An 8,347-nucleotide genomic window follows, 5' to 3' on the forward strand; every position below is an offset into this window, starting at 1 on the left:
AACACAGAGGGAGATCAAGAAGCCTTCTAGAAAAACCTTCAACTGTTTTAGGTGCTGTGGATATGACGTTGAACAAGGCAAGCAAGTCCTTACTTGACTGAAGCTAATGTTCTGGTGGGGTGTGGATGACATTACCAGCAGAAACACACAATGGTTCCTTAAGGCCATCTCATATCCACCTTCTCTCGTGTATTTTCCTCTCCCATGTGTGTTTTCCTACTGAGACCAGAGCGCCCTGACCGCTCAAACTGGAGCATTTCGATCCTTTTGGTAAGTATAGCTCTCACCATGAAACTAAAATTCCAAATCGTTGCTTACCATTACGATAAAATAATTCCAGAGGGCGTGATCAGATAAAATCGAGTTTCTAAAAATGCAGTGCCAAGAACCAATTTCAAGCAGAAATAAAAGAAACAGGATGCTCAGACTGACATGAAAAACTCTTACCTTACTTTTCCAATGAAGGTCTTTTCTGCCAGTGTAAAAATGAGTTCTCTTTTCCAGGAAAAAGCATATGGGAGAACAGCAGGAGATGCTTCATGAATCCTAGGAAGAACTCCCAGCGCCCACCATCGAACAGAAATGAATCAAGGGACATGCCCCGTTTCTCATTTTCCCAGGAACCTGAGCCTTCAGACCTGGGGCCCCTTCAGCAGTGCCCGAAGCTGGGGTCACAGTGTGATTCACAAGGTAGAGGACTGCAGGACCTGAGACAGCCACGGACTCTGCAGTGGCCACTCCCCGAAAGAACACTCAACGCCTTCTCTCCAAGAAAGAAGGGGTCGGTGCCTCCCTTTCCGCACACAGGGTTCCCTCTGCAAAGAGACACATGGTCTCTGCACCTTTTCTGGGGTTCGGACCCATTTCATGGTGTTTAAAGGTGATAAGGAAAAAAAACATATTTTTTCAAGAAAGCTAAAAAGTTTCCCCATCCTAACATAAGGGGAAAATTCCAGCCACTGCAACCACTGGTTTAAAGCCAGATTAGCCTTTAAAGATCTGATTACTTTTGTAAAAATGACCACAATTTCATAACAGAGGCAAGAGTGAGGAAGTTAGAAGCTTCTGCAAAACACAGTTGGTATCATTCTGAAAACTCATAGTTCCTGTTTGCCAACATGTCTGCCTTAAATTCCTCAAGCTACTAATTATAAGTGTTATATACCAGCTTTTCCTCATATTTATAGCCTTCGTTTCTTTTTGAAATAATTTGTTATCAAAAATGTAAAATACAAATAAGCATGAAAAAGAAAATTTAAAACTCCCCATAATCCCACACCCTGAAGACAGCCACTGTTGGAACTCTGGCTATGTCCTTCCAGCCTTATTTCTGTGATGAGGAGGGTGTTAGGATGATCTCTCAACATCCATTCTACCCCACACCATTATGAGAACATCCATGCAATTTTATTAGGATTAACCCCATCTCCAGCTCTGATGTAGGTCCTGATTTGGCTAAACTAAACAATAATCTCATGCCCTTGACACAGTATTTATTTTAGGGACCAACATGAGACCCAGACCTAAGCAAACCAATACAAAGCAGTCCCCTGGCCACCAGGAAAGGCACATGATCAGGATGGTCCAATCAGAGAGAAGCCTAGGATTCGCACGAGAGACTAGGGAAGAGACACCAGTTTCTCTGTGTTTGAACGAAAACGGTCCTGGGAGCTGTTGGCGGCCATCTTGCTATAAGACAAACCATTTTCAGGTGAACGCAGATGGTTCAGAAAGCAAAAAAGATGATATAAAAAGAAATTCAGTTTTTAAAGAAATTTCTGAGCTGCTAAATTAAATTAACTTTAAAATCTGTCTTATGAAGTTTCTAGTTATAAGAACCAATAAATTTGCTTGCTGAAGACAGTTTAAATTGAGTTTTCTGTTTCTTATAACTAAATGCATCCTAAATGATTCATGTAGATGTTTTTATAAAGATATACATGTTGTTTACAACTTCCTATTTAAAAATACATCAGAGCCATTCTTTCTTTTTAAGATAAATACACTTTACAAAATTACTAATTGCTTCAGAGTAGTCCATATGTAGACTAACACTAAATTACTCATCCAACCCCCTACTGTAAGGTATTTACATCATTTCCAGGTTTTTCCATATTATATAAACAATTCTGTGTTGTCTCCTAAATACTAGAGAACATACTTATTTCCTCAGGACACATTTCTAAAGTAGAATTTCTGAGTCAGATTATGTACGTCTTAAAAGGTTTTTGATTCGTATTGTCAAATGGTCCTCTCAAAAGATCGTTTCACTTATATTCCAACAAACAGCACGGGGATGCCCAAAAAACTAAAAATCTCCCTCTGTCCTCCCATTCCAGAACCCTCAACACAGATCAGGGTTCTCTGCCTATATGATAAATGGTATCCCATCGCTATTTAATTTGCATTTTAAAAAATCATATAGAATGCTTAGTGTTTATTTTTTGTATATTTATTTGCTTATTGTATTTCTCCTTTTCCGAATTTCCACTGGCATCCTATTCTCGTTTTAAATTGAAGCACTTGTTTAATTTTTACAGATTTGTGAGAGCCGTTACTAGATGAAGATTATTCGGCATTTGCCTATTATATAGGTTGCAAATCATTTTCACAGTCCATCACATGCCTTTTAATTTACATACTGCATTTTTTTATCCTGAACTTTTAAATTTTAGTTAAATCCGTCCTTCCTTGTCTTGTTTCTGCCCTTTTTGTGTCATTCTCTCACCAGAGAACTCAGTCACCCAGGCTCAGCCTCTGCTCAGACGGTCTGGCATGAAGAGCGACAACACCCATGCTGGGGACACCTGAGATGATGAACCCCGGGTAGGCAGCCTGGGAGTTGTCTGGACCCTGTACCCTGGTTGCTTTTCTCTAGCCTCCTTTGCAGCGAGGCGTGAGTCGTGATTAAATTATGGCAAACGGGATGAGAGCGGATGTGACGTGTGCAATTTCTGGGGTGCGTTCTTTAAAAAAGGAAACGCCCTCCTCTTTGAGTTTCATTCCTTTCTTGGGTTGGACTGGTGGTAAAGATAAGGACGATACCTAGGATGACAGCACAACAAGCTAGGAGGAGCCTGGGTCCCTGACACCATACAAAGTCGTTATCTCCTGGACTGCTTCTAACTGGACTGTTTTGTAACGAGAAATAATACTTCTCTCTTCTGTGAATCACTGTTATTTGGGGTCTTTGTTACAGAGTCAAACCTGTATCTAACTTAAACAGCAACACATGGCCCATTTCACACACACACACACACACACACACACAAACCAGCAGTATACTCTTCAGGTATTGGTGACCCAGTGTCCCCAGGCAGCTGTGTAAAGACTTCAAACCAAATATTTTACTTTCGATCAAATCTTCTGTGCATGTATTGAACTATTTTTCCCCCTATATAACAGTGTACATTAAGTAAAATGTTATTTCATGTTTTTCACTGAAATAAGACCCAGTGGCCAGTCTAACAACAAAGAGGACCATAGGACAGATGGCATTTTCGTGGTTATTTTTATATTTTAAAAGTAAAATAGAGACTTAATTAGTTTTTGAATTAAAGAGAAATCTCACTTTCAAAAAGATATTGCTATATGACTCAGCAATTTCATTCCAAGGTGCATATCCAGGAGAAATGAAAACATATTTCCACACAAAAGCTTGTACAAAAATGTTCATAGCAATATCATGCATAATAGCCAAAAAGGAAAAACTATCCAAATATTCATTAACTGATGAGTAGATAAACAAAGAGGGGCATATCCATACAGTGGAAATTACTCAGCCGCAAAGAGGAATAATATATATTACGACATGTATGAATCTTGAACCCATTATGCCAAGAGAGAGAGGCCAGAAACAAAAGCCTATATGCATGAAATATACAGAATAGGCAAATCTATAGAGACAGAAAGTGGAGTAGTGGTTTCCAGGGGCTTGGGGGAAAGAGAAAATGGGGAGTGACCGCTAATGAGTATGGGGCTTCTTTTTGGGGTGATGAAAATATTCAGCAACTAGATATTGGGGATTGTTGCACAACGCTGGGCAAATACTAAAAACAGTTGACTTGGATGCTTTAAAAAGGTGCATTTATGATATGTGGATTTTGTCTCTATTTTACTTTTACGGACCAGATGTGGAGAGGAATAAAACTTCAGCCCTTTGAAAGACATTTAAAAAAAACTGGAAAGTCAAGCCAGAGCCTGGGAGAAAATATTTTTTTGAAATGTGAATCTGATAAAAGAAAGGTGGCCAAAATATAAAAGAACTCTCGAAACTCAATAATAAGAAAAACAAACAATCCAGTATGAAAAAAAAAATCATAGATTTGAACACTTTACCAAAAAAGATGTAAGAAAGGCTGATGAGCATATGAAAAGATGCGCAACACCATTCGTCATTAGGGAAACAAAAAATAAACTACAATGAGCAACCAGTACACACCGATTTGAAGTCCGAAGTTCCAGGCGGAAAACTGCCACGGAGAGCTAGGAAATATGTGGATCGACTGGAACTGACACACACTGCGGGTGGCCATGTGATACCGTATAATCGGTTTGGAACATCAGTTTGGCAGTTTCTTAAAAAGTTTATACAGTTACCCCATGACCCAGACATTCCATTCCTGAGTATCTAGCCAAGAGAAATAAATATATGCATTCACACAAAAAGCCGTACACGAATGTTCATAGCAGCATTATGCATAATAGCCAAAAAATGGAAACCATCCAAATGTTCATGAACTGATGAATGGATAAACAAATCTTGGTATATTCATATCAAGAATACTACTCAGCAATAGAAAAGAACAGTTATGCTATAGTAATACCCGCTGACATGCACAATATGGGTAAATCTCAAAGTCATTATGCCAAGTGAAAGAAATCAGACACAAAATGATATCAAGTATGTAACTCCATTTAAATGATATTCCGGAAAAGCCAAAACTATAGTGACAGGAGTCTGATCAGTGGGTGCCAAGAGTTAGGAATGGAAGAAGGGATGGCACAAAGCGGTGGAAGGGAACTTTTCTTGTGTTGATGGAATCGTTCTATATCTTGGTCGTGCTGGTGATTGTACAACCGTAAACATTTGTTAAAACTCAGAGAACTATATGCTTCAAAGGGTAGTTTTTTCCTGTATGTAAATTATACCTCGATAAAGCCATCTTTGAAAAAAAAAAATCAACTACGCTATTATTGGAACTTATTTTTTTAATTTTGGGATATTCCTGCAAAGAGGAAGGAAAGCTAGGTACATTTACTTTCTCAAAACTTGCATCTACCATGTTCTAAAACACAATTAAGCACCTATGAACATTCACACATCACCAGCTTGGTAAAAATTTTTAGCAACAGACTACTTACTTTTTTGAGAGAGAAACTAGCTTTGCTAAGATTGTCTCTCCCTGTTCCTGCAACCTGGTCACACTTGTTTTGAGGCTGGCAGCCTGGCTGTTATTCGAGTGGATGTTCTGTTTCAAGTACTTTCCTTCCTTCAGAGGAGGTTACTGTGGGCAATAGTGGATGAAATCAGAGTGATAAAATTAGATCCAATCTGCTCCTATGAGCGGGGCGGCAGGCGGAGTCTGTGCTCTGCCCATACTCTCTCTGATCTTCTCCCATTTCTCCTAGTTGTGTGCTCTCCCTTCCAGCAGCCGCATCTGGAGGACCACCCTCAGGCTGCCCAAATCCACCTGCCTGCCGTACTTGGTAAACCAGATGATTCTGGGAAGAATTCACTCTTCGCTCCCCCTGGAACAATGACTGGCAGATTTAGGAATCAAGAATTCACTCCCTAAGCAATGACTGGCAGATTTAGAAATCAAAATGCCTCAGCTCTTTCGGTGCCTGCTAAAGACAATGCCAACGTGTATCTTACAGCAGTGCTTCTCACGCTTTTATGCTCATGTGAATTGGCTGGGGATGGAATTCAGAGGCAGATTATGCTGCAGGAGGTCTTAGAGTCTCCGAGTCTTAAGCTCCCAGGTGAGACCAATGCTGTCATCCACAGATGCCACTTTCAGCAGCAGAGGTCTCTTCTCAGAGCTCCCCGTAGGATCTACAATAAGACATCTACGCTTCTCATGTAGAGTAAGAGTAAATACCCTCGGAGACAAAACGTAGCCAAGATAAAATAGAGAAGATGTGGTCCCATAGGCAGGCTCTAGGACTCAGCTCCAGAAGCTGCAGAAGCTGCAGAAGCACCCTGATTTAGGAATTTAGCTGGCATTTCTGAGATGGAGGTATATGTGCAGGCTGAAAAGCCTAAGAAATTCCCAGCCCCCCTGGCTACTGAGAGGCAGTGGTCTGCAATCTGTCTTAGAGCTGTGGGGAAGAGGCGGGGGGGGCTGGAGGGGTGAAGGAAGTTGGGGACCATGAGCAAAAAGTGACATCATGAAGGAGACTCTGTGCCTTACAGCAGGAGAGCCGAGATGGATTTTAAACCATTTCCAAAACAGAAAAAGAATTCTGGTGGCAAATAGCAACAGATGAGTGTGGGCAGGAAGACCAGTGTGTCTTTAGGCTCCGTCAGGAGATTGTTTGATTAGGCCACGTCACAGAGTACATGAGGGCCATTTAACCAGTCCACGTGACAGTTCCAGAAAGCAATTACCTGATAAAAGTGTCAAGGTTATGAAGCTGGAAAATGCCCTCTCCTCTGTTCTTCTAAGACACTCTTGAAAACTACTGCTAGAACACTTATTTCTGCCCTTCATTGTCACTCACCAAATATCCAGTGAGTGCCAGGCAATATTTTAGATACTGAGGATCCAAAGATACTCCACATAGAAAAAGTTTTCACATTTCTTATAAATACATAAGAAATGTATCCAATAACTGCTATGTAGAGAATTAAAAGGGGGTGGGATCATAGTGAGGGACTAGGTAGCTACTTCAGAATGAATAGTGAGGGAGGATGTCTTAATACTGCTGTAACAAAATAGTGACTGGCTTATAAACAACAGAAAGTTATTTCTCAGCATTCTAGAGTCTGGGAAGTTTGAGATCAAGGCTCTGGGAGATTTGGTATCAAGTGAGGACTTCCTGGTTCATAAATAATCATCTTCTCTCTGTGACCTCCCATGGTAGGAGGTACGAGGAAGCTCTCAGAGGTCTTCATAAGGGTACTAATCCCATTAATGAGGACCCTGCCTTCATAACCTAATCCCCTCCCAAAGGTCCCCACCTCCAAATATCTTCACTCTGGAGAATAGGTTTTGGCATATGAATGGGAAGCGGGGCACAAACATTCAGTTTCTAACAGAACTTCTCTGAGGAGGTGACATTTAAGCTGAGAATTGACTCACTTCAGCCTGTAAAGCAGGAGGAAGAGCATATTTGATGAAGGCAACAGATAGTGCAAAGGCCCTAAAGCATGAATATACTTGGCAATTTCAAAGAACTGAAAGGTCAGGAGAAAAATTGTTTGCAAAGATATGGGAGACGAGCCAGATTACGTGGGACTTTATGAGCTCGAGTAAAGAGGTTGTTTCTAATTTGATCTGGTTCTATTTTTTTCCCAATATGGTAGCCAGCACTCAACATGGATCCCAATAATCCTAACCTGTTGGTGTTCACATCCATGCATAAGCCCCTCCCACACTGACCTGGAGCTGACTTGCATGAACAATAAAGCGGAAGTGGGGGCCGGTGCATTACTTCTAAGGGTTGGTCAAAAAGACATTGCAGACTTTGTCTTTGGAACTGTTTTGGGGGAAGCTAGCCGCCATATTGTAAGGACACTCAAGCAGTCTCATGGTAAGGCCCATGTGGAAAAGAAAGAACTTGCCAGCGGCAACTTGCCAGCCACATGAGTGGTCTTCCAGTCCTAAGAAAGCCTTTTCAGCTGACTGCAGCCCCTGGCAACATCTGACTGGCAGAATAAGCTAGAACCACCCAACCAGGCTATTTCAAACATATACTTTTTCATGAACTGCTGAAAAGTAAGTTTTAGGACATTTCAGCCCTAAATACTTCGACATGCATCTCCCAAGAATAAGGACCTTCTCCTACATAACCACAATATTAACATGTCTAAAAAAATTAATAGTAATCGCACGATATCATGTAATAGCCAGTCCATAAACCATATTCAGGTTTCCTGGGTCTTCGACAGAAATCTCTCTCAGACTTTGGGTTTAATTGTGATGACAATTCATGAACATGGCTTAAGCAGGAGATTGGCATGGTTCGATACTCCCCTTTAAAAGTTCACCCTGACTTCTGCATGAAGGATAGATTGAGAGTCTATCTTAGTTTCCTGGGGCCACTATAGTAAATAAATACAAACAGAGTGGCACAGAACGACAGGAACTGATTCTCGCATGGTTCTAGAGGACAAAAGAAG

Source organism: Pteropus medius, unplaced genomic scaffold, assembly GCF_902729225.1.
Source record: "Pteropus medius unplaced genomic scaffold, Ma_sr-lr_union100, whole genome shotgun sequence".
NCBI classification, from domain to species: domain Eukaryota; kingdom Metazoa; phylum Chordata; class Mammalia; order Chiroptera; family Pteropodidae; genus Pteropus; species Pteropus medius.